Source organism: Moschus berezovskii, chromosome 19, assembly GCF_049115385.1.
Source record: "Moschus berezovskii isolate FMDL1 chromosome 19, NW_MosBer_1.0, whole genome shotgun sequence".
Lineage (NCBI taxonomy): Eukaryota > Metazoa > Chordata > Mammalia > Artiodactyla > Moschidae > Moschus > Moschus berezovskii.
This window is the reverse complement of record NC_142478.1, coordinates 18,611,960-18,637,718: the sequence shown is the minus strand read 5'-3', so window position 1 is coordinate 18,637,718 and position 25,759 is coordinate 18,611,960. Positions and strand designations below refer to the sequence as shown.

Sequence of the window (25,759 nt, the reverse complement as noted above, 5' to 3'; positions counted from 1 at the left end):
AGGCAATAGTACCGGAGTGGCTTGCCATTGCCTTCTCCGACATACATACATACATACATATATATATATTGGTTTTTAATCCTTTGTAATATATATTTATGTTTTCTCTCCTCTATAACTTATCTTTCACCCTTTTTATGGCAGCTGTTCCACCTGACTCTCTTAAATGTTCATATTTGAAAGCACTATGACAAGAAGAGGAAAAAGATGTATATAACCATACAACTTTAAAAGGCATCTCCAGAACGTATCCAATATCATTATCTCCAATTTTGTATTCTGGAAATGATCTGTCAGCACTTACTTACCTGTTTTCAACTATCTCATCCTAAAATTGCCTGTGTCAGCCGCTTTGCAGATATTTTCAAGACTCTCCATACGTGTCGGAAACCTTCCCTGTCACAGAACCTGATATGTCGATACTGACCTATATCTAACAATCACTTACGTTTAAAAAATCCAGTTGATTAAGTGACACATGACAGATTACCATCCAGCTGTGTGAGGAGTTTATAACAAGGACAACTTTGAAAAATAAATAACCTGCCTGCATATAGAAATTTGCTTCTTTGCCTTGATATAGGCCCTACTAATGAGTGAGTTATTTTTCCCACCTTTCAAAATCAGAAAAGTAAGGCTTTCATAAAGTAAGGCTTTCAAAGCCTCAAAAGTACTAACTATTTGCTATTAATTTATACTGTTATCATTTCCTAATTTCCATATGCTGGAATTTGTACCAAATGCGCCAGGTCCTGTTTATTCTTCCAACCTTTCCCACCTGCCCCTGGGGGCTGAGCTCTGGAACACATCTAGGGGCTTCTTTGTCCTCCAGCTGGATTCTCATGGTGGGGGGCCCTGGAAGCAGACTGGAGGGCCCAGAGGGGAAAAGGAGGCGAGGATTACTTACCCTTAGTTTCCTTTCCAAGGAAAGCGGCTTCCCTGGTGGCTCAGACAGTACAAAGACCAGACATGCTAAGTCACTTCAGTCGTGTCAACTCTTTGAGACTCCACGGACCTTAGCCTGGCAGGCTCCTCTGTCCATGGGATTCTCCAGACAAGAATACTGGAGTGGATTGCCGTGCCCTCCTACAGGGGATCTTCAGGACCCAGGGATCATACTTGCAATCTTTTATGTCTGCCTGCATTGGCAGGCAGGTTCTTTACCACTAGTGCCACCTGGAAAGCCCTAAAGACCAGATAGTTGAAATCAAAAGATCACTGTTAATTAAAGAAAGCCTGCTATTTCAAGGGCTTCCCTGGTGGCTCAGACAGTAAAGAATCCACCTGCGATGCAGGAGACCAGGTTCGATCCCTGGGTTGGGAAGATCCCCTGAAGAAGCAAATGGCAACCCACTCCAGTATTTTTGCCTGAAGAGTTCCATGGACAGAGGAGCCTCGTGGGCTATAGTCCATGGAGCTGAAAACAGTCAGACATGACTGAGCAACTAAACCTTTTCTTTCTGCAAGGTAACTTTTGGTGGCCATGTTCCTTGACCAAACTGGCTGCAAATGAAAAATACTGCCTGCCAATTACAGGCATTTATTTATGTTACAGCAAGTAGGTAGCTAGGTGTGAGCAAAGAACTGGGGGCAGGGGCCAAGTGGTAAGAACTCATGCATCTTGTAAACAGCAGGGGTGCAAGGGCAGACAAGAGCAGGAACCTCCTGACTGACAAGAAATCACACCTTCTGGGTCATAAGTGTCCTGGAAGCAAACAAAGAAAGGTGGGAAAAGACTAGAGTTTCCTGTATTTGAATGTAACCTGTTGCTTATTATGCTCTCATTACAATAAAATTAACCTTGAAGATGAGAAGTATCTGTTGAGCACCTAAGCTATGACACTGCTGATCTAAGCTAAATATAGACAAAAATCCCTCCTCCTCTTGGGAAAATGGAGCTGGGATGAAAATCAGGGAAAAGGACCCCCAAACTCCTCCTTCTCCAGTGAATGTTCCACCCGTCATTATGCCCCTCATAACTGGCTTGGCTTGCCAAAGAAACACAGGGCAGAGCTCCTCACCTGCCTGCCTATTCTTGCTCTGAGATCATATTCTTGTTTAAATAAATTCTCACTTTACTTTCTTTTTTTTTTCCTTTGTAACCACCTTCTGTGTCTTTTTTCTAATTTATTTATTTTTAATTGGAGGATAATTGCTTTACAATATTGTGTTGATTTCTGCCATACATGAACACGGATCATGCATAGGTATACATTTGTCCCCCCACACACATCTGTCTCTGAATTCTTTCTAATCAGGAGAACATTATCAGTAAACACAGAACGCATTACAGCTGCCCAAAGGGTGAGCCCTGAGGGGCTCAGGGCAGAGAAAAGCAGGACACTGGCCCCAGGTGAGAGGTCCATAAGGAAAGAATGATTCCAGCGAGTCCAGACTCACGTGTATCTTTCCATACATGAGTGAAAAGAGTGAAGTCGCTTAGTTGTGTCCGACTCTTTGCCACCCCATGGACTGTAGCCCACCAGGCTCCTCCGTCCATGGGATTTTCCAGGCAAGAATACTGGAGTGGGTTGCCATTTCCTTCTATTAAAAAAGGCTGCTCTTTTCCGGTTATCGCGGTGTAGGGAACCATGAGCAGCAAAGTCTCCCACGACACCCTCTACGAGGGGGTGCGGGAAGTCCTGCAGGGGAACCAGCGCAAGTGCAGAAAGTTTTTGGAGATGGTGGGAGCTTCAGATCAGCCTGAAGAACTATGACCCTCAGAAGCCTCAGGCACAGTCAGGCTTAAGTCCACTCCCTGCCCCAAGTTCTCGGTGTGTGTCTTGCGGGACCAGCAGCAATGTGATGAGGCCAAGGCTGTGGATATCCCCCACATGGACATCAAGGTGCTAAAGAAACTCAACAAGAATAAGAAACTGGTCAAGAAGCTGGCCAAGAAATATGATGCCTTTTTGGCTTCAGAGTCTCTGATCAAGCAGATCCCCCGAATCCTGGGCCCAGGCCTGAACAAGGCTGGCAAGTTCCCTTTCTTGCTGACCCACAATGAGAACATGGTGGCCAAAGTTGATGAAGTCCACGATCAAGTTCCAGATGAAGAAGGCGCTGTGTCTGGCAGTGGCTGTTGGCCACGTGAAGATGACAGATGATGAGCTTGTGTACAACATCCACTTAGCTGTCAACTTCCTGGTGTCATTGCTCAAGAAAAATTGGCAGAATGTCAGGGCCTTGTACATTAACAGCACCATGGGCAAGCCACAGCATCTGTACTAAGGCACAGCTTAATAAATCATACTAAACAAACAAACAAACAAAGGCTAAATTCCTTAACTTGAGATATAAGGTTTTCTTTAATTAACAATAATCTTTTGATTTCAACTATCTGGTCTTTGGGCTTCCCTGGTAGCTCAGATGGTTAAACATCTGCCTGCAATGCAGAAGACCCAGGTTCAATCCCTGGTTGGGAAGATACTCTGGAGAAGGAAATGGCAACCCACTCCAATAATCTTGCCTGGAAAATTCCATGGACGGAGGAGCCTGGTAGGCTAGGGGTTGCAAAGAGTCAGACATGAATGAGCGACTTCACTTGTATTCACTTATATCTGGTCTTTAGTACTTTCCAGATGGCGCTAATGGTAAAGAACCTGCCTGCCAATGCAGGCAGACCCCCTAAGAGATGTGGATATGATCCCTGGGTCAGGAAGATCCCCTGGAGGAGGGCATGGCAACCAATTCCAATATTCTTGTCTGGAGAATCCCATGGCCTGGTGGGCTACAGTCCATGGGGTCACAAAGAGTCGGACATGACTGAAGTGACTTAGCACCTCTGGTCTTTGTTGCAAAATTCTTATATATATCCTGGCTTCCCCTTGCCTCTTTAGAACAGACTCTCAGAGTTATATGAGATGTTGAGTCCTGGACTTGAAGTCCTCAGAATGTCCACTGACTAAAACATAATCCTCAACTTTTAGATTATGCTATATTTTCTGCTCGACATGGCCCTCTCTACCCAAGTCTCTCTTACTGTTTTCTGGAAACTGTTCCCTCCTCCTTTCTTTCAGGCCCAGCAATGATAACAGCTCTACCATTATTCAACCATGTTACCACACGACTCTTTTCAGGTTCCACTTCGCAAACAGTCTCTCTGTAAATAAACCCTACTGGAATTATCCTAAATTGCGAGTGCCATCTGTTTTCTACTGGGACTGGGACTGATACAGACTTAATAGCCATGCTTATGTGCACAAAAGAGAAACAAAACGAAGTATTGAGGTGGAGTCCTGAAAATGATGCTTTCCTGGGTTCCCATCTAAAGGACGAGCTTACGCATGAGTACAGGCATGAGTACTGTTTTCTATGGAGCTAACGGAAGAGTCAAGGAACATAAAAATTATGTTGGGCCCTGGGAATGTAATAAATAACAACGAACAGAATTACTCTTCCCCTTGGACGATGGGTTGTTTTAACCAGGACTAGGTGGTAGACTCCAATCATTACCTGCCAGCTGAACAGCATTCACAGGTCTGGTGAAAAGCACTTCCCTCACACAACAATTCTTGAAGCCTCATGCTTACCTCATTCATTCTCACCTCCACACTTGGAAACTGAAAGGGGACATTATTTTAGTGCAGGAAAGTGAATTATGTTTCAAGTGACCTCCATGCTTCCTGGTTTCATTCAGAGTACTTTTTTCTTACGGTTTTGTATTTTTTAAATCCCTTTCCCTGAACTTCATTCAGTTTTTTTTTTTCCTCTTTTCTCTTTTTTTCACTTTTCCCTAAAGAAAAAAGGCACCTTTATTGATGCTTATCTACTCCCCACTGCACAGGTTTCTTATTTTCTCATGCTTTGATATCATATTAAATAACAAAGACTTTTGTTCCTGTTAGTCGTTGTTCAGGCAAATGAAAAAAAGCAACTATTTAACTGTAAAAAGGGAACAAATCATAATTAGCGACATGAAGAAATACCTCAGGATGCTACAAAAAATATTTTTATTTTGCAGCTACAAAGCTGTCCTCTGAAGGAAAAGCCTTATTATTTATGTACTTTAGACATGAGAGTCTTTTTATATATACACTGCTATATATAAAATAGATAACTAATAAGAACTTACTGTATAGCACAGGAAACTCTACTCTGTAATGACCTGTATGGGAAAATAATCTAAAAAAGAGTGGATGGATGTGTGACTAATTCACTTTGCTGTACAGCAGAAACTACAACATTGTGAATCAACTCTACTCCAATAAAAATTTGGAAAAAAAATAAAGTTTCTTAAACCAGAATATATTTAATAGCACAAAAAGCACATCAGAGAGAAGAGAGATTTTCTTAACTGAAATTACTAACTGGAAATTTGTAAGCTGCAGTATCTGGTAGGTCCATGGGGTCGCTAAGGGTCGGACACGACTGAGCGACTTCACTTTCACTTTTCACTTTCACACATTGGAGAAGGAAATGGCAACCCACTTCAGTGTTCTTGCCTGGAGAATCCCAGGGACAGGGGAGCCTGGTGGGCTTCCGTCTATGGGCTCACACAGAGTCGAACACGACTGAAGTGACTTAGCAGCAGCAACAGCAGTATCTGGTAGAGATGGGAGTAGAGCAGGGCCTTTTCCCTCCGGTTCTCACACAGTGAAGGCAGTCTAAATTCCATAGAAACAAGACAGGGAGGCTTAGTCTAAAGGTCTCTTATTTCCCAAGTTACTGGATGCTGTAACAGGTAACAGAGAAAACACTGGATAAGAGAGGCTGCTGCTGCTGCTGCTGCTAAGTTGCTTTAGTCGTGTCCGACTCTGTGCGACCCCATAGACGGCAGCCCACCAGGCTCCACCGTCCCTGGGATTCTCCAGGCAAGAACGCTGGAGTGGGTTGCCATTTCCTTCTCTGATGGATGAAAGTGAAAAGTGAAAGTGAACTCGCTCAGTCATGTCCAACTCATAGAGACCCCATGGACTGCAGCCTACCAGGCTCCTCTGTCCATGGGATTTTCCAGGCAAGAGTACTGGAGTGGGTTGCCATTGTCTTCTCCAGGATAAGAGAGGCAGCCACTACTTAAAAAGGAAGGATCTTCCCCTTCCTTATAAAAGCACAAACCCATATAGGGTCCTTCTCTCCAGAAGCCAGTGTAGAGGGACCTCGGGCTCTATCTTTCTCCTCTCTTAGCTATCAATGCAACTAAACAGGAAGTAATCGGAAGGTCCCCTAAAGCTGGCATCAAATCCTGAAGGAATTTTTTTCTAACAGGTCTTTAAATATCATCTGGAGAAAAAAAGAACTGCAGCTCTTTTTCTTATTCATTTCTAGTCCTAAAAAATACCTAGACAGCGAAAACTTCACAGTTACAACATCATACTTTAGGAGCTAAAAGCACAATTCATAATGCATTCACCACTTTACAGAAAGAGTTTAATAAAAACTAAGTTACACCTTTTATATAGAAAGATACTACACAGGTTCCACTGTGCTTACTAGTGAATATATAAATACACTTATTTCATTAGAAAATCTCCCTTGACCCCACTCATTAATTTTTGAAAGCAATAATTGCTGTCTTTATGTTGATGCTATTTGGTATTTATTCAACACTATATTTATTGTTCTAAATAGGTATGCTAAATCATACACATATTTAATTTTAAGGGATAGATTAATGTTAAGGGATAGACAGTATTGCAAATGTCTCCAAATGTGGAAAATAGATCACTTAAGTAATTCTTTTAAAAACTAATCATGCACAGACAATATTGATATTAATTAACAATATATCAATAATTAATTAATGACAGTATTCATCAAGTACATGCAGACCATAATGATATACAGTTGTGCTTTAATTCCTTTGGATCTTATGTAGATGGGAAAATATGGTAGTTAATGCATGGACATTAAAATCAATAACATCTAGTTCTGAATCCTAGCAGCTGTGTGACCTGGTTAATCTACTTAATGTGGTAGACAGACCTCAATGCGCCCCTCATGATCTCTGATCCCTGGTGTTCGTCTCTTTTATAATCCCCTTGCCTTGAGAGTAGACAAGACCTGTGACTTGCTTCTAATCTAGAATATAGCAAAGGTGCCAGAATGTCACTCTTAAGATTGTTATATTACATGACAGAGGCAATTAAGATGTCATCCTATGACTACAGTACGTTACATAGCATACTTTTTTAGCAGACTCTATCTGCCGACAAAGGTTCATGTAGTCAAAGTTGTGGTTTTTCCAATAGCCATGCATAGATGTGAGAGTTGGAGTATAAAGAAGGCTGAGTGCTGAAGAATTTCTGCTTTTGAACTGTGGTGTTGGATAAGACTCTTGAGAGTTCCTTGGACATCAAGGATATCCAACCAGTCAATCCTAAAGAAAATCAATCCTGAATATTAATTAGAACAGATGCTGAAGCTACAATACTTTGGCCACCTTATGCGAAGAGTCAACTCACTGGAAAAGACCGTGATGCTGGGAAAGATTAAAGGCAAGAGGAGAAGGGAACAAAAGGGGATGGTTGGATGGCATCACCAACTCAATGGACATGAGTTTGAGCGAGCTCCGGGAGATGGTGGGCAGGGGAGCCTGGTGTGCTGCAGTTCATGGGGTTGCAGAATCAGACACGATTGAGTGACTGAACAATAAAGATAAACATGTATCATTTGAAGGTGCCAAATTCGTGATGATTTGTCACACACTTTTCTAATCCTCAGATCCCTTACATGTAAAATACAAATGACAGAACCTTCCAGAGTAGCTGTGATCGTTAAATGCAATTCTGTTTGCAACACACACTTGAACTCATTCATGGAAAGCTCTCAAAAATCTGTAGTACCATTATTACTACCAGTATCCTAGAAAGTTAAATCTCAGAAGAGTGAATACCAGAAGAGGCCTTAGGAAGAGGTGAGAGTACTGATTAACCAAAAATCTGACAGATTTAATTTTATTACACCTGATTTCTAGAACAGCAGTAAAGAAAACTGAGAAACAGCAGAGATTGGTCTTGAGCACCTCCCTTTATTCCTGCAAGCCCTCCCTACCTCTTTCAACTCTTAGGTACTTGATTTCTCTTGGTAGCTATGTACGCAGAGGATCAAGGAATCCATTCTAAGGGTAGGGATGTTTATAACAGCTTAAGGTGCATGAAAAACACAGCTGCCTCTTCTGCCAAAATACAAGAATTGTCATACATTTGCAAAAGGGGTTGAAATAAAATTACAAGGAAATTTTTATAGGACTATGAATATTTTCATAATACAGAATAATTTCAAAACAGACTGCACTTTGTATAGAGAAATTGTGCCGAAAAAGCATTCATGTTTTTTAATGGCAGTCTGAACTATGTTGCTTACTACCTTGATCTCTGACACTGAGCTTTATTTATTACTCTCATTTTCATTTCAGATCATTTTAATTATCAATAAAAAGCAAGTACCACCACTGAATGGATTATTAATTTTGTGGATGCTTTTAAAACTGGAATAGTCATCTCACTCCAAAGGTTCTATATACCATTTTTATAAGGGAATACTGTCATAAAAATTTTGATAGAAACCCTGTAATTAGTAGAGAAATGTGAAGCTAAGAGTGACTAGTACTTTAAGTGTGTCAAGTACAAACAAACGTCATTAACTTAAAAGTGCAAAATTGCATCCATCCCTCGATTTCATTAGAAGAAAAATCATCAGTAAGATGACAGAGTTCATTCCAATCCTGTCAGCTCATAATTCTGAATTAGAAGAAATTTGAATGTAAAAAGCATAGAAGCTGATGTAAAACAATTTTACACCTGTTGAATAAGAGGATGCTTTCCAATATCACCAAACAGGTGACACCAAAATTGATATCCTAACTAGTAAATTAACCAGGGATCTCAAGAACTGAGTAGACTGCAGAGCCCATTCTAAGGGATGCATTTCTTATTGTCATGACAAAGATCGTGATGTTCTAGAGATGAAGGGAAAGATAGAAATAGGACATTTATTTAATGGATTCTAAGAGTAATCTTATGGTTTTTCCAGTGGCCAAGTATGGATGTGAGAGTTGGACTGTAAAGAAAGCTGATCGCCGAAGAATTGATGCTTTTGAACTGTGGTGCTGGAGAAGACGCTTGAGAGTCCCTTGGACTGCAAGGAGATCCAACCAGTCCATTCTGAAGGAGATCAATCCTGGGTGTTCATTGAAAGGACTGATGCTAAAGCTGAAACTGCAATACTCTGGCCACTTCATGAGACGAGTTGACTCACTGGAAAAGAGTCTGATGCTAGGAAAGGTTGGGGGCGGGAGGAGAAGGGAACGATGGAGAATGAGATGGCTGGATGCCATCACCGACTCTGTGGACATGAGTTTGAGTGAACTCCGGGAGTTGGTGATGGACAGGGAGGCCTGGCGTGCTGTGATTCATGGGGTCGCGGAGAGTCGGACACGACTGAGCGACTGAACTGAACTGAACTGAACTGAAGAGCAATCTTTGCTTCTGAGTTTACGTAAATCCCTACCCCTGTGAAGGCTTAGATATCTGAAAGCTTGTAATAAATCAAACTAACATAAATTGGTTTTTAACTAAACTAGGGAATTGGAATTTTGCCTGTTTTTTAAAATATGAATTTCATAATCAGAGTTCCCAGCTGATTGGATAGAAAAATGACTAATAGCTCCAAACCACCCCAAAGGCCTTTATGCTTACTTTTATTTATCCTATATTCTGATCTACTTGTCTCCTTATCAATTGGAATGTTAAGTTCCTTAGTTATTACTGATAGCTTAGCCACAAATTAACTGCAAATACAGTCAAACTACTTAATCTCTCTGACCATTTATCTCCAGTGCTAAGTGCTACTTGCTTCAGTCTGTCCCACTCTTTGTGACCCCTGGGACTGTGGCCTGCCAGGCTCCTCTGTCCATTGGATTCTCCAGGCAAGAGTACTGGAGTGGGCTGCCATTTCCTTCTCCAGGGCATCTTCCCAACCCAGGGATTGAACCCGGGTCTCTTTTGTCTCCTGCATTGGCAGACGGGTTGCTTGCCACTAGTGCCACCTGAGAAAGAGAGTAAAAACATTTCCTTTTTCCTTTGATTAGGGCTCAGAAGCAATAAAACAAGTGAAAACACACTGGAAACAGCAAGGCAGTATACACATTTAACATAAAATTATAAGTATTATTATTGCGTTTCTGGTCCTAGATAGCTCATTGAGTATCAGTTTTGCTAAGTAATAAGCTGCAACTTAATTATTAACAGTGAGATTTCCAATGCTTCCAAGATGTCTGCATTTAGCCATTCTTAATATTGAGTGTATCTGCTTACCTTTCTTATAATGCTTATCATTTAGTTTTAGTCCACTCACATTCTCTAAAATAGCCACTGATTTGTAAAGAATAGCAGCCTGGTGGACTGCAGTCCATGGGATCGCTAAGAGTCGGACACGACTGAGCGGCTTCACTTTCACTTTTCACTTTCATGTGCTGAAGAAGGAGATGGCAACCCACTCCAGTGCTCTTGCCTAGAGAATCCCAGGGACGGGGGAGCCTGGTGGGCTGCCATCCACGGGTTTGCACAGTAGGACACGACTGCAGTGACAGCAGCAGCAGCAGCAGTAGCAGTCATTTAAAGAGAAATAATCACAGAAATAAGGAAAAAAAACTTTGCAGATGGAGAGAACGTTACTCTCTTTAATAGTAATATACTCTAGCCAGACCCAGGCTGCAAAACAGGTAAGCTAAGAGGGAGGGAAAAAATAAATGTGTGTGTGTTTATGAAAATTTGTGTGTATATGTGTATGTGTGTATGCAAACATACAAACCTTTATATAATGTATATTTTATATAAAGAGTTGTATAGGTCCTTTACCCAAGTTACAAGGTTTAGCCACTGGAAGGGTGGCATCAGAATAGGAAATGTAGATGTATCAAGTTTTCCTATTTCCATCATATCTGTTCCCAAGTAACTTTGTATGAGCATACAGCTTCTGCAAGGTGCAAATTTACATCAATGGAAAAATATATATATCAGACAGATCAAGAACTTCATCTCCATTTCCAGCAACACACTCAAGAAACAAGGGCAGAGCTTTGTTTGACAATATGATAAATGTTCGTATTACTTAAGATGTTGATTGCTTTTCTTTAAAATATAAAGATGTAAGTTCAGTTCAGTTCAGTTCAGTCGCTCAGTCATGTCCGACTCTCCGCAACCCCATGAATCACAGCAGGCCAGGCCTCCCTGTCCATCACCAACTCCCGGAGTTCACCCAAACTCATGTCCATCGAGTCAGTGATGCCATCCAGCCATCTCATTCTCTGTCGTCCCCATCTTCTCCCACTCCTAACCCTCCTAGCATCAGACTCTTTTCCAGTGAGTCAACTCGTCGCATGAGGTGGCCAAAGTTCAATTTCAATTTTTTTTTCCTGCCATTTTGTGTCACTTGGTTAGTACAGAACAACAGTTACTCTAGGTGGAGTGTTTGAAATTAAACGTTCTCTTGGTGTCTGTCATTTCCTTCTCTCATTTGATTCATACAGAAGTGCTTTATAAGCTCTTCTTAGCCAAGCTAACTGCTTGGTTCTGCTTATTTCTATGAAGTCTTAAATTCACAAGTTAATAACGTTTAAGTGCACCTAACTCACTTATATTTGGGGAAATGTGCACAATAAAACAATTTTTATGGCGGCATATATGCATTGCAGAGTCATAATATTATTTGGGAGTAGAGGCAGAAACATTTACAGAGTAGCAGATGCACTCATAACTAATTAGATTCTATTACAAGGCACACGACAGGTGACAGACCTCTAGAAAAAGAAGGCATTTTTTGATAAGGAGGATCAAAATTCACTGTTATAGAATTATTCCCTGACTTTTAAAAAAAGCCAGAGTCGGGGGGAAATATTGTTGAAAAATAAAGCATTTACAAAATAATGACAAGGAAAAAATGTAGAGAAACACATACACCATACAGTCATAGAGCTGTGACAGGAGCCTATCAAATGCCAAGAGTGAATAAGGGCATGTGGTTACACCACTCCTCGTGCATGGCATTTTGGGCTGGGAACACTACATGTGAGTACTTGGTGGTACACTGACACATGAACCAGAGCCATATTAGTTCAAAAAATGTAGAATCTGAGCAGAGGCATATCATTCATTTAATTCAAGTCAAGCTTCAATTGTCCAGGTCCCATAACTTCTGGTGGTCTTCAAAAGAAAACAGAGTCACAGTAATATATGTTTGATTTAACAATGACCAAAAGAACCAGAATAATTAAAGGAAACAGAGGGCTTATGTTGCCATAGATTTAGAGCTTACAGTTGTCCATTTTCCCTACTGTTGGTAATATTTCATCTTCTTAGTGTATACCTAGCTTAGAAAGGGATGTGTGCATATTCCAGTCACTCAGTCATGTCAGCTTTTTGCGACCGCATGGACTGTAACCCACCAGACTCCTCTGTCCATGGAATTCTCCAGGCAAGAATACTGAAGTGGGCTACCATTTTCTCCTCCAGGGGATCTTCCTGACCCAGGGATTGAGCCCACTTCTGCGTCTTCTATATTGGTAGGTGGATTCTTTATCATGGAGCCGCCTGGGAAGCAGCTTAGGCAGGGAACCTTTGGGAAAATGGCTTCTAGATCTTTCATTTTCTGTTATGTGACTATGGGCAGTTTGGGCTAAGTGGTTTTCATCTCAGCTGCCCATCTCAGTTTGCTAATGTAAACACCCAGTTGCAGTTGAGTCATGCAGATACAGTCACAGCGAAGAGGAAATGGGCTTGTAGAAAGGCACTAACAGCAGTAGCTCTAATTTATCGGACAACGTTATCATCACCTTCTGTAGTGCTGAGCTGCGGATGTAATTTAAATAGACACTGTCTCTGCAGCTTAGGAATTTATGAACTAACACATAAATAACACACGCTTGTTCCTTTCCAAGAAGAGAAGATGGATCTGCCCTGTGGGCTTCCCAAGTAAATCTAAGCATTAGAACTCCAAGATAAATTGGTCATTCGCTTTATTTCATTTCACTTGTTTTCTTTTAGACTCTTGCCCTCTATTATTCCATAATTTAAAGAGACTCTGGAAGTGAGAAGGCTTACAGAAGGAATCCAAAAGGCAAATATCCTCAAACATTAAATAGCATGAGACAAGAAGCCAAAATGAGACTAGAAAGAAAAGTGACATATTGATGAAGTGGAAAATGATAAAAGTCTTTTTCATAAACCAAACTCCCAATCAAATAAACAAAGGAAGTAAGAGATATTTGGATGAAAAATGATAACAAAACAGTGTAAAAAAGGTCAAGAACAGAAAACAACTCAATAGTATTAAAAAAAAAAAAAAAGCTAGTAAATAATATTAACAAGTAAAACAGAGAGCTTGGGAGCTTTCTAGCAAAATAAATTTCCCAAAATGGAATTATGGTTCTAGAAACTCAGCAAAAAAATACCAAATTAAGACAAATATTAAATAATTCAAGCCAACACTATCTACATTATTGAAATATATGTTTTAAGCTGGACTAAATACTTTTTAACATTAAAGCTGTAATGCTGAGTAGTAGCATTAGTGTAAAAGTGCTGAATAATGACATTCTGAGAGGCAAAGCAAGTTCCGCCAAGTTCCTCCCCACTTGAAATGACATAAAAGGTGGTGCCTGGAGAAGGGCATGGCAACCCACTCCAGTATTCTTGCCTTGAGAGTCCAGTGGACAGAGCAATCTGGCAGGCTATAGTCCATTGGGTCGAAAAGAGTCAGACACGACTGGAGCAACTGAGCACACACACGCAGCAAGCTTAAGAGCTATCTGTAGCTGCTTTAACTACTCATTTCTCTTGGTGGAGCTACGGCCCCTTCTAAGAATGTTGAAGCAACCTCTCTGTAATCCAATGTGTGGTCTAGAAATGCCTAGATCTTTAAAATAGGAGGGAAAAAATGAGTAATGACTTTTGATTTCATTATGTTTAATGCCATTCCATTGTGAGTTCATATGGTAAAAAATACATTTTTCAAATTAAGTAAATGGGCGCTTAAGTTTGAATGAAATAATTGATGTCACTTTAATTTCAACTTTCCAAAGATATTCAACAAATATCTATTGAATATTTATCTTGTGTCAGCCACCAGGACAAATATGCTTTACCTAGCAGCTTAATAGGGGTAACACAGGGAGTCTTAGAGATTCAGGACTAGTGTGTATTAGTTTTTCAGAGGAAAGTGCTATATACACTCTAATTACCTGACTACTACTGACCAGTGGTCAGAGGGGAAAGTGGAGTCCTTATCATTACAAAGCACTAGCAGTACTGCATCAAGGCTGAAACACAAAAGGCAGGTTGGAGCATGCCAAGTCAATACTGGTTTGAGCACCAGTCTCAGGGGTCAAAAAAATTCACAGTGAAATTAATTTATTCACTCCCAACTAAATTAGCAATGATGCTAATATTTTTGCTTAATTTTCCAAGTGGAAAAATCACAATGAAAAAATTCAAATTCAATAAAAAACATTATTAAAAGTAAGTCATTAATTAAAATATCTGAACAAATCATTTCCATGTGACATTTCTCCTGAGACCTCTTTGATATCAGAATATAAGAGACTAAAAATGAAGTAGGAAGGCATTTATGAGATGGGGAGAGTGCACTAGGAGAATATTTTTTTTCTAGATCTAGGTACATGTCTAAGAGCAGAAGTGGTTCAGAAAAAGGGGACAATCTCCTCTCAAGGGTAGCAAGGGTCACCATACTTGCACCCAGAAGTTAAATATTCCCATCCTAAATCACAGCAATTTCCTGAACTGTGAGGAGAAAGGAAGGAAGAATCAGGAAACTACAATTGTCCAAAACATGACAGCACATCTCAACCAGACCATCCATAAACTCTATTGTATGATTATAAAACAGAATCACAGCTTCACTATGTGGCTGCATATGTACCCATGTGACTCAGTGGTAAAGAATCCATCTGCCAGTGGAGGAGATGCGGGTTCAATTCCTGGGTGGGGAAGATCCCCTGGAGGAGAAAATGGCAACCTGCTCCAGTATTCTTGCCTGAAAAATCCCACGGAGGGAGTAGCACGGTGGGCTACAGTCCATAAGGTCACAGGGAGTAGGACACAACTGAGTGACTGGGCATATACACACATGTCCACACATCTGGACAAAGTGTACCTCCATAAGGTAAACTATGTGGTCCATCTCGTGAACAATATTCTTTCATCCCGAAGACCTTCTTATGAATGGGGTGGGATGGGGCAAGGGTTTTAGATGTGAGGAGGGGGCACTGCAAAGATTCCCATCCCAACACTGCACTTGCAAAAAGGTCACCAAGGAGGACCCTTTGTTCCCATTAGCCTCTGAGTCAATTGTTCCACCATTACCTCAAGAGGGAATAAGAGATGGGTTGACCTTTGCCATTTAAATGAAGCTAAGGCATTGGTGGGCTTCCGTCTATGGGGTCACATAGAGTCGGACACGACTGAAGTGACTCAGCAGCAGCAGCAGCAAGGCATCTTCAGTCCCCCACCAAGTTTCTTCCATCAGGAAGTTTCCATATACCTCTTATCCTTCTCCATCAGAGGGCAGAGAGAATGAAAACCACAATCACAGAAAACTAACCAATCTAATCACATGGACCACAGCCTGGTCTAACGCAATGAAACTATGAGCCATGCCTCGCAGGGCCACCCAAGACAGACGGGTCAAGGTGGAGAGTTCTGACAAAATGCAGTCCACTGGAGAAGGGAATGGCAAACCACTTCAGTATTCTTGCCTTGAGAACCCCATGAACAGTACGAAAGGCAAAAAGACATGACACTGAAAGATGGACTCCCCAGGTCGATAGGTACCCAGTATGCTACTGCAGAAGAGTGGAGAAATAACTCGAGAAAGAATGAAGAGACAGAACCAAACTGAAAACAATGTCCAGTTGTGGATGTGACTGGTGATGGAAATAAAGTCCTATGCTGTAAAGAACAATATTGCATAGGAACCTGGAATGTTAGGTCCATGTATCAAGTTAAATTGGAAGTGGTCAAACAGGAGATGGCAAGAGTGAACGTTGACATTTTAGGAATCAGTGAACTAAAATAGACTGGAATGGGCGAAATTAATTCAAGTGACCATTATATCTACTACTGTGGGCAAGAATCCCTTAGAAGAAATGGAGTAGCCCTGAGTCAACAAAAGAGTCCAAAATGCAGTACTTAGGTGCAATCTCAAAAACAATGATCTCTGTCCACTTCCAAGGCAAACCATTCAATATCACAGTAATCCAAGTCTATGCCCAGACCAGTAATGCTGAGGAAGCTAAAGTTGAACCGTTCTATGAAGACCTATAAGACCTTCTAAAACTAACACCCCAAAAAGATGTCCTTTTCATCACAGGGGACTGGAATGCAAAAGTAGGAAGTCAAGAGATACCTGGAGTAACAGGTAAATGTGGCCTTGGAGTACAAAATGAAGCAGGGTAAAGGCTAACAGAGTTTTGCCAAGAGAACGCACTGGTCATAACAAGCACCCTCTTCCAACAACACAAGAGAACTCTACACATGGACATCACCAGACAGTCAATACAGAAATCAGATAAATTATATTTTTTGCAGCCAAAGATGGAGAAGCTCTATACAGTTAACGAAAATAAGACCAGGAGCTGACTGTGGTTCAGATCATAAACTCCTTATTGCCAAATTCAGACTTAAAGAAAGTAGGGAAAACCACTAGACCATTCAGGTATGACCTAAATCAAATCCTTAACGATTACACAGTGGAAGTGACAAATAGATGCAAGGGATTAGATCTGAAGGAGTGCCTGAAAAACTATGGACAGAGGTTCCTGACATTGTAGAGGAGGCAGTAATCATGACCATCCCCAAGAAAAAGAAATGCAAAAAGGCAAAATGGTTGTCTCAGGAGGCCTTACAAATAGCTGAGAAAAGAAGAGAGGAAAAAAAGAAAGAAAAATAAAGTGAAGTCATTCAGTCATGTCTGACTCCTTGCAACCCCATGGACTATAGTCTACCAGGGTCCTCTGTCCATGGGATTTTCCAGGCAAGAGTACTGGTGTGGGTTGCCATTTCCTTCTCCAGGGGATCTCCCCAACCCAGAGATCAAACCTGGGTTTCCCGCATTGCAGGCAGACTCTTTACCATCTGAGCCACCAGGGAAGCCCACCAGGGAAAAGAAGAGAAGCAAAAGGCAAAGGAGAAAAGGAAAGATATACCCATCTGAATGTAGAGTTTCAAAGAATAGCAAGGAGAGATAAGAAAGCCTTCCACAGTGATTAATGCAAAGAAACAGAGTAAAACAACAGAATGGGAAAGACTAGAGATATCTTCAAGAAAATTCAAGATACCAAGGAATATTTCATGCAAAGGCGGGCACAATAAAGGACAGAAATGGTATGACCTAACAGAAGCAGAAGATATTAAGAAGAGGTGGCAAGAATACAGAAGAACTATACAAAAAAAGATCTTCATGACCCAGATAACCACGATGGTGTGATCACTCACCTAGAGCCAGACATCCTGGAATGTGGAGACAAGTGGGCCTTAGGAAGCATCACTATGAACAAGGCTAGTGGAGGTGATGGAATTACAGTTGAGCTATTTCAAATCCTAAAAGATGATGCTGTGAAAGTGCTGCCCTCAGTATGCCAGCAAATTTAGAAAACTCAGCAGTGGCCACAGGACTGGAAAAGGTCAGTTTTCATCCCAATCCCAAAGAAAGGCAATGCCAAAGAATGTTCAAACTACCACACAACTGCCCTCATCTCACAGGTCAGCAAATTAATGCTAAAGAATCTCCAAGTCAGGCTTCAACAGTGCATGAACTGTGAACCTCCAGATATTCAAGTTGGATTTAGAAAAGGCAGAGGGACCAGAGATCAAATTGCCTGATCCACTGGATCATAGAAAAAGCAAGAGAGTTCCTGAAAAACATCTACTTCTGCTTTATTGACTATGCTTGGATCACAACAAACTGTGGAAAATTCTTCAAGAGTTGAGAATACCAGACCATCTGACCTGCCTCTTGAGAAATCTGTATTCAGGTCAGGAAGCAACAGTTAGAACCAGACATGGAACAGACTGGTCCCAAATAGGAAAAAGGAGTACGTCAAGGCTGTATATTGTCACCCTGCTTATTTAACTTATATGTGAGTACATCGTGAGAAACACTGGGCTGGATGATGCATAACCTGGAATCAAGATTGCCAGGAGAAATATCAATAATCTCAGATATGTAGATGACATCATCTTTATGGCAGAAAGTGAAGAGGAACTAAAGAGCCTCTTGATGAAAGTGAAAGAGGACAGTGAAAAAGTTGGCTTAAAACTCAACATTCAGAAAACTAAGATCGTGACATCTGGTCCCATCACTTCATGGCAAATAGATGGGGAAACAGTATCAGACTTTATTTTTGGGGGCTCCAAAATTACCACAGATGGTGACTGCAGCCACGAAATTAAACAATGCTTGCTCCTTGGAAGAAATGTTATGACCAACCTAGACAGCATATTAAAAAGCAGAAACATTACTTTGCCAACAAAGGTCTGTCTAGTCAAAGCCATTGTTTTTCCAGTAGTCATGCATGGATGTGAGAGTTGGACTATAAAGAAAGCTGAGCACTGAAGAATTGATGCTTTTGAACTGTGGTGTTGGAGAAGACTCTTGAGAGTTCCTTGAACTGCACGGAGATCCAATCAGTCAACCCTAAAGGAAATCAGTCCTGAATATTCATTGGAAGAAATGATGCTCAAGCTGAAACTCCAACACTCTGGCCACCTGATGCGAAGAGCTGACTCATTTGAAAAGACCCTGATGCTGGGAAAGATTGATGGCAGGAGGAGAAGGGGACGACAGAGGATGAGATGGTTGGATGGCATCACTGACTCGATGGACATAAATTTGAGCAAGCTCAGGGAGTTCGTGATGTACAGGGAAGCCTGGTATGTTGCAGTCCATGTGGTCGCAAAGAGTCAGACACAAGTGATCAACTGAACTGAAGGCATCTTCCTTTCAGTCACTTCTATTTTCACATTGTTTAAGCAGAATCTTTTTCTTCTGGAATATTTTGAGGAATAATCATTCACCAATCATTTGTGGACCCAAATCCAGTTAAGTCTGGAGCCCCAGTACCAGTCACCTGCCCTGCCTTCTAATTCCATTTCGACACAGATGATCATGGAAACACTCAAAATCAGGATGTAGAAAGCCTTTTGTCTATTCTCTTTTTTTCACCATTACAATGGACAAGTGCAAGTCTGGGATATAAGGAAATGTAGGAATGTCATTCTTAATATGAGTTTGACAACACATTAATTTCAAGTAACATAGCTCCAGGGTGGCCAACCAGAAGTGGGCGATGATTGTTTAAAATATCCCCAGTGAACAATTTGAAGCAAGAGTCCTCCGTTCTATAGCCACAGATGGTTAGCAGAGCAAAGCCTTCTCTGTCTTAAGAATTCCCCCTGTCAAATTCAGTGAGCACCTCCTCCCAAGGGCTGTTCTGTGGGAAGAAAGAGTGAATTCATGCACTTCACAGCCAGCTCAGTGCAGGGAGCTGGAGGCTACTGCTTTGGGGAAGCTAATGTTTACAGCTCAGCCTTGCCAGCACCAATGAGGAACACAGAGCAGATGTTATTTTCCTGGGCTTTTTACACTCCTCTGGATTTCTTACTTCTTTTCCAAATTTCCACCACATTTGGCTCTTTATCAGTTTCTGCTACATACGCTGTCTGGTCATCAAGATTGTTACAGCAATAGCCCTTTATTTATAATGAGTTGAAATAAACTAACTTGGGTCCATTGCCAGCATGAGACACTAATTTCGACAGAAACTTTGACATCACAGAAGAGAGCCCTTTCTCAACATGCCTTTTTTCCCCCATTTTCTCCTCAGAGAATAACAGCATCTCATATATAGTGATAAAAGAAACATTCGTGAATCACTTTCCAAAGGAGGAGAAAAAAGAAAGATGATATAAAAGGGATGCTATTTTTCATGTTGCCTGTTGAACTGTCTTTGTAAGTTAGGTCGTTAGGAAGAAAGATCTACTTTGTTATAGTAGCTTAGCACTAAATGGTCCTCTAAGAGAGGAAAGTCATACTACTGTCATAGCAAATAACTTAAAATGAAAGAGTAATTTAGACACAAGGAGAATCTTCTGGATCAGCTTTTCCATCTTCTGGCAAAGGCATAGGAATATTATATTTCACTGAAAATATAAAACATAGGCCATTTTTCAGTATTAATAATGCATGAAAATATTTTATAAAGATTTATTATACAGCCACAAAACACTCTTTGAAGTGGAAAATTTTGTGAGAAAAAAGGAAAAACAGTAATCACTCTATCTGAATATAATATCAAGAATTGTCATGTATAAACCTCACATTTTTGATCCCCTTACCTCACCACCGTGGAATCACACATCACTTCTTTATTTTCAGCTATGGTTTAAAAATAGACAAACTAAGAATTTTATGCTTGAATAATTTCAAATATTCCTGAACTCAATATTGTTAAAAAAAGTTGTACAAAAAAATCAAGCCATGATCACTACTATCTAACCATAATATGTTTATTCTCTTAAATGTAAGACAGAAATAAAAGTTATTCTTCTTTTAAGATACACAATACACTCTAAAAATGAAACTAATCTGTTGTAGGACAGACTATTATCACCATAATCAGAGTTATTTCCTATGCTCTTAGATACGATAAGCCATAGAAAGAAAATTATTGTGAGATGCAAAACTGAGGAACTTGGGTGGTAGTTTGTTTTCCACTGTTGAACAGCCTACTCTCTGTGTGGAGAAAAGGGAATCCTCCTACACTGTTGGTGACAATGCAAATTGGTACAGCCACTATGGAAAACAGTATGAAGGTTCCTTAAAAAACTAAAAATAGTTACCATATGATACTGCAATCCCATTCCTCGGCATATATCCAGAGAAAACTTTAATTTGAAAAGATACACGCACCCCAATGTTCAATTACTCCTTGGAAGAAAATTTATGACCAACCTAGACAGCATATTAAAAAGCAGAGACATTACTTTGCCCACAAAGGTCTATCTAGTCAAGGCTATGGTTTTTTCAGTAGTCATGTATGGATGTTAGAGTTGGACTATAAAGAAACCTGAGCACCAAAGAATTGATGCTTTTGAACTGTGGTCTTGGAGAAGACTCCTGAGAGTCCGTTCGACTGCAAGGAGATCTAGCCAGTCCATCCTAAAGGAAATCAGTCCTGAATGTTCACTGGAAGAACTGATGCTGAAGCTGAAACTCCAATACTCAGGCCACCTGATGCAAAGAACTGATTCATTTGAAAAGACTCTGATACTGGGAAAGATTGAAGACGGGAGGAGAAGGGGACGACAGAGGATGAGATGGTTGGATGGCACCACTGACTCAATAGACATGAGTTTGAGTAAATTCTGGGAGTTGGTGATGGACAGGGAGGCCTGGCGTGCTGCAGTCTATACAGTCGCAGAGTCGGACACGACTGAGTGACTGAACTGAACTGAATGCTCATAGCAGCACTGTTTACTATAGCCAAGACAGGGAAGCAACCCAAATGTCCATCAACAGATGGATGGATAGAGAGGATGTGGTAAACATATGCAGTAGAATACTACTCAATAATAAAGAAATGAAACAATGCCATTTGCTGAAACACGGACGGACCTAGAGATTATCATACCAAGTGAAGTAAGTTAGACACAGACAAATATTATAGGATATCTCTTATAGGTACAAGCAAATGTATTTACAAAACAGAAACAGATTCATAGACATAAAAAACAAACATGATCAGCAAAGGAGAAAATGGATGGAGAAGGCGTAAGTTGGGAGTTTGGGATTAGCAGATACAAACTACTATATAAAAAAAAAAAACAATAAGGTCCCACTGTATAGCACAGGAAAATATACTCTATATCCTATTAAAAAAACACACAATGGAAAAAATATGAAGAATAATACATATATATGTATAACTAAACATTTTGTTGTACACCAAAAACTGACACAACATTTAAATCAACTACACAATTTAAAAATTAAAAAAAAAAAAAACCAGCCTACTCTCTTAGCCTTTCTCTGAGTGTTTCAGTTCAATTCTGTTGCTCAGTCATGTCTGACACTTGGCAACCCCATGGACAGCAGCACACCAGTCTTCCTGTCCATCACCATCTCCCATAGCTTGCTCAAACTCATGTCCATTGAATCGACAATGCCATCCAACCATCTCAACCTCTGTCACCCCCTTCTCCTGCCTTCAATCTTTTCCACCATCAGGGTCTTTTCCAGTGACTCAGCTCTTCACATCAGGTGGCCAAAGTACCGGAGCTTCGGCTTCAACACCAGTCCTTCCAATGAATATTCAGGGTTGATTTCCTTTAGGATTGACTGGCTTGATCTCCTTGCTGTTCAAGGGACTCTCAAGAGTCATCCCCAGCACCATAGTTTGAAAGTATCAATTTTTTGGTGCTCAGCTTTCTTTATGGTCCAATCCTCACATTCATACTTGACTACTGGAAAAACCATAGCTTAGACTAAATAGACCATTGTCACAAAATGATGTTTCTGCTTTTTAATACACTGTCTAGGTTTGTCACAGCTTTTCTTCCAAAGAGCAAGTGTCTTTTAATTTCATGGCTGCAGTCACCATACTTTATTGTAGCCAAATAAGCATACTATTAATAAGCTGTTGAGCCTCAATCATAAGAGGGCCACAATGGTGTAAATATGAAGTACCCTGCTGTTGGTATGATTTGTGAACAACACAGAAGTCATTTAATATCTCAGGAAATATATTTTTCAAGATCTAAAAGAGCTAAAATATAAATGATTACAAAATTCCATCTCTACCTTTTAAAATTATAATCCACATCTGTACCTTAATTTTCAAAGCAGTATTTTTAAATCTGTTTTACATATAACTGTGCCACGATTCCACCTCTTGACTTCAAATCCATTGTCTGCACCCTGCCATGTGATGCTGAGGCTGAAACTCTCACAACCCTGCTTCTGCTTTCCCAACTGGCTCTGTTAGCCTTTTCTACCAGGGAGTAGTAGATGGAGTCTAAGAAGCCTGGAGGAGGAAGAAACATATTCCTTTCTGTGAGCTGGTAGCCTTCTTGCTGCTCCTAAGAACACACACGGTAAAGAATCTGCCTGAAATGCAGATCCGGGTTTGATCCCTGGTCAGAAAATCCCTTGGAGAAGAGCATGGCAACCTACTCCAGTATTCTTGCCTGGAGAATCCCATGGACAGAGGAGCCTGGTGGGCTACAGTCCACGGGGTCACAGAGAGTTGTTCATGACTGAGTGACTAACACTTTCAAGAGCATGGACCCCGTTACACTTCTGCACCCCAGGACCAGCTGTTTCTTGCTGTAGCACAAGCTAAAACCAGTTTGCAATACTCCAAAATCTGCGGCCTGAAGGCAGCCCTCTCAGGGATGCCCAGGCTAGCCTGCCCTCTGCAGAGTGACGCTCAGGCTACAGAATTTTTTGCCTAAGCTCATCAACATCACTAGGTCATCAACAAATTTTAGCTCACTGGTCCTTTCCTCCACAGTTCTAAGCTTCAATCATTTCAAACTCTTGACTGAACAGCTGGAGCTGTTCTGATACCTCTAGAGACAAAAGCCACCTCTTGTAGCTGCCATCTTTGTGGTAATTTAACCTTGTTAAAAATACCACATGTGTACGTATACATATAGCTGAGTCATTTCGTTGTACAGCAGAAACTAATACAACGTTATAAAGCAGCTATCCTCCAATAAAAAATAAAGATATAAACACTATGCCTACTTAATTACTTATATTCAATATCTGTGTTCAAATAACTGGTGTGGTTTCTGTCTCCTGACTGAGCCCTGATCAATAATTCCACAGGGGCAGTTACAGAAAGCCTTACTGTTAGCATTTCACAAACATTCACAGAGTAACATTTTAACCCTGGGAAAGGATCACCTGGGATTTGAACTTCAGTCTTGGCACTATTTTCTTAGAAACTGCTTCTATGTGTAAACTGAATGAAGTACTTCTCCTAGGTACCCCACATGTGCAATTAAAACAAACATAGGTAAAAATACCTATGGTGTCTCAGATGAGCAGAGGTATTTAAAAGTCAGATCTTTGGACAAAGCCCCAAGTTAATTTTTAGGTCAAAGTTCTTCAATATCAATCCATTTTGATAGTTTTGAGAATTTGGGTTAAGAAGTATTCTCCTTCCTGTAGTGTAATAAACAGTCATGATCCATGCCATTAGAGCCCATTGAAGAATGTCAGAACCAGGCTTGTGAGCCCATTCTTTCCTATACAGTTTTAAAAGTGGATGAAAAAGCAAAACTACGAAATAAAACGTAGCTTTCAGGATTACATTTGCTTGCTGCCAGGTATTCTATAAATATGAAAACAGATCTCGGAAGCTGCTTCTAAAATGAAAGTAATGAATATTTCCTGGTGGGATGTTCAGCAAGCTTTTCTAGACATGGACTTCCTTACTTTTTTTGGCCAAATAGTGTGTTTTACTCCTCCTGTCTGCTCAGTGGATGTGTTTCCAAAGGTTGCTTTGTGTTCCTGTAAATTACAGGAATTCCTTTACCATACAGCTGGAGGGGCTACCAGCAAAGACTGATTAAGCGGAAAAAAGAACCAGACATGCTTTCCAAATGGCCTTCTTCCACAATGGCAGCATTAAGACAACAACAAAAAAGTGAAAACAGAAGGTTCAAAAGCAAATATACCAACTTATACTCGTCCTCCCTTATTAGAACCTCAGGGCTGAAACACAGGGAAGAAATAGGTTAAAAGCACAACCAAATCTGCAGTTCCTATACTATATGTTAAAGCCTATATTCTATATAATATGAAAACTACATTTTTACTCTTAAAGTTCAAATAGAGAGATAAATGACGGCAGATACTATTTTTCAACACTGGAAAATATTCTCAAGTCATATGTCCCTCTGTCTCACCAAGAATTTAACAAACTTACCTGCTAATTTAATAGGATAGGACCCATTTGATGGCTAATGACACCTCACTCATGGAGAACAAATAAGAAATGCCTATTAATAAACACCTATGATAAAGCAGCCTCCCCTCCATTTTTATAGCCTCAATGTGACCATGATTTACCACCAAGACTCTAATGTTGAATGACAGCATCTGATTGTTTCTGGTATAGACTACTGCATGAGAGACGGCATCCTATCACCGTGAGGTGCCAAATGATCCCTAGGGACTTCAGCTGATGACAAGTGGCCTACAGAGGGTGGCGTTTCCCAGCTCACTCAGTTCAGTTCAGTTCAGTCGCTCAGTCGTGTCTGACTCTCCGCGACCCCATGAATCACAGCACGCCAGGCCTCCCTGTCCATCACCAACTCCTGGAGTTCACTCAAACTCATGTCCACAGAGTCGGTGATGCCATCCAGCCATCTCATTCTCTGTCGTCCCCTTCTCCTCCCACCCCCAACCTTTCCCAGCATCAGAGTCTTTTCCAGTGAGTCAACTCATCGCATGAGGTGGCCAAAGTATTGCAGTTTCAGCTTTAGCATCAGTCCTTCCAATGAACACCCAGGATCAATCTCCCTTAGAATGAACTGGTTGGATCTCCTTGCGGTACAAGGGACTCTCAAGAGTCTTCTCCAACACCACAGTTCAAAAGCATCAATTCTTCGGCAATCAGCTTTCTTCACAGTCCAACTCTCACATCCATACATGACCACGGGAAAAACCATAGCCTTGATTAGACGGACCTTGGTTGGCAAAGTAATGTCTCTGCTTTTTAATATATTATCAA

At 40.7% G+C, this 25,759-nt stretch overlaps 1 protein-coding gene and 1 pseudogene across 4 annotated transcripts in view; one reads left to right on the top strand and one right to left on the bottom strand.

The window, feature by feature from the left end:
- INPP4B (inositol polyphosphate-4-phosphatase type II B) overlaps positions 1 to 25,759 on the bottom strand; it is an 894,316-nt gene that overhangs the window by 336,963 nt on the left and 531,594 nt on the right. The window lies entirely within an intron of this gene.
- LOC129542377 (large ribosomal subunit protein uL1 pseudogene) lies at positions 2,577 to 3,231 on the top strand (annotated as a pseudogene).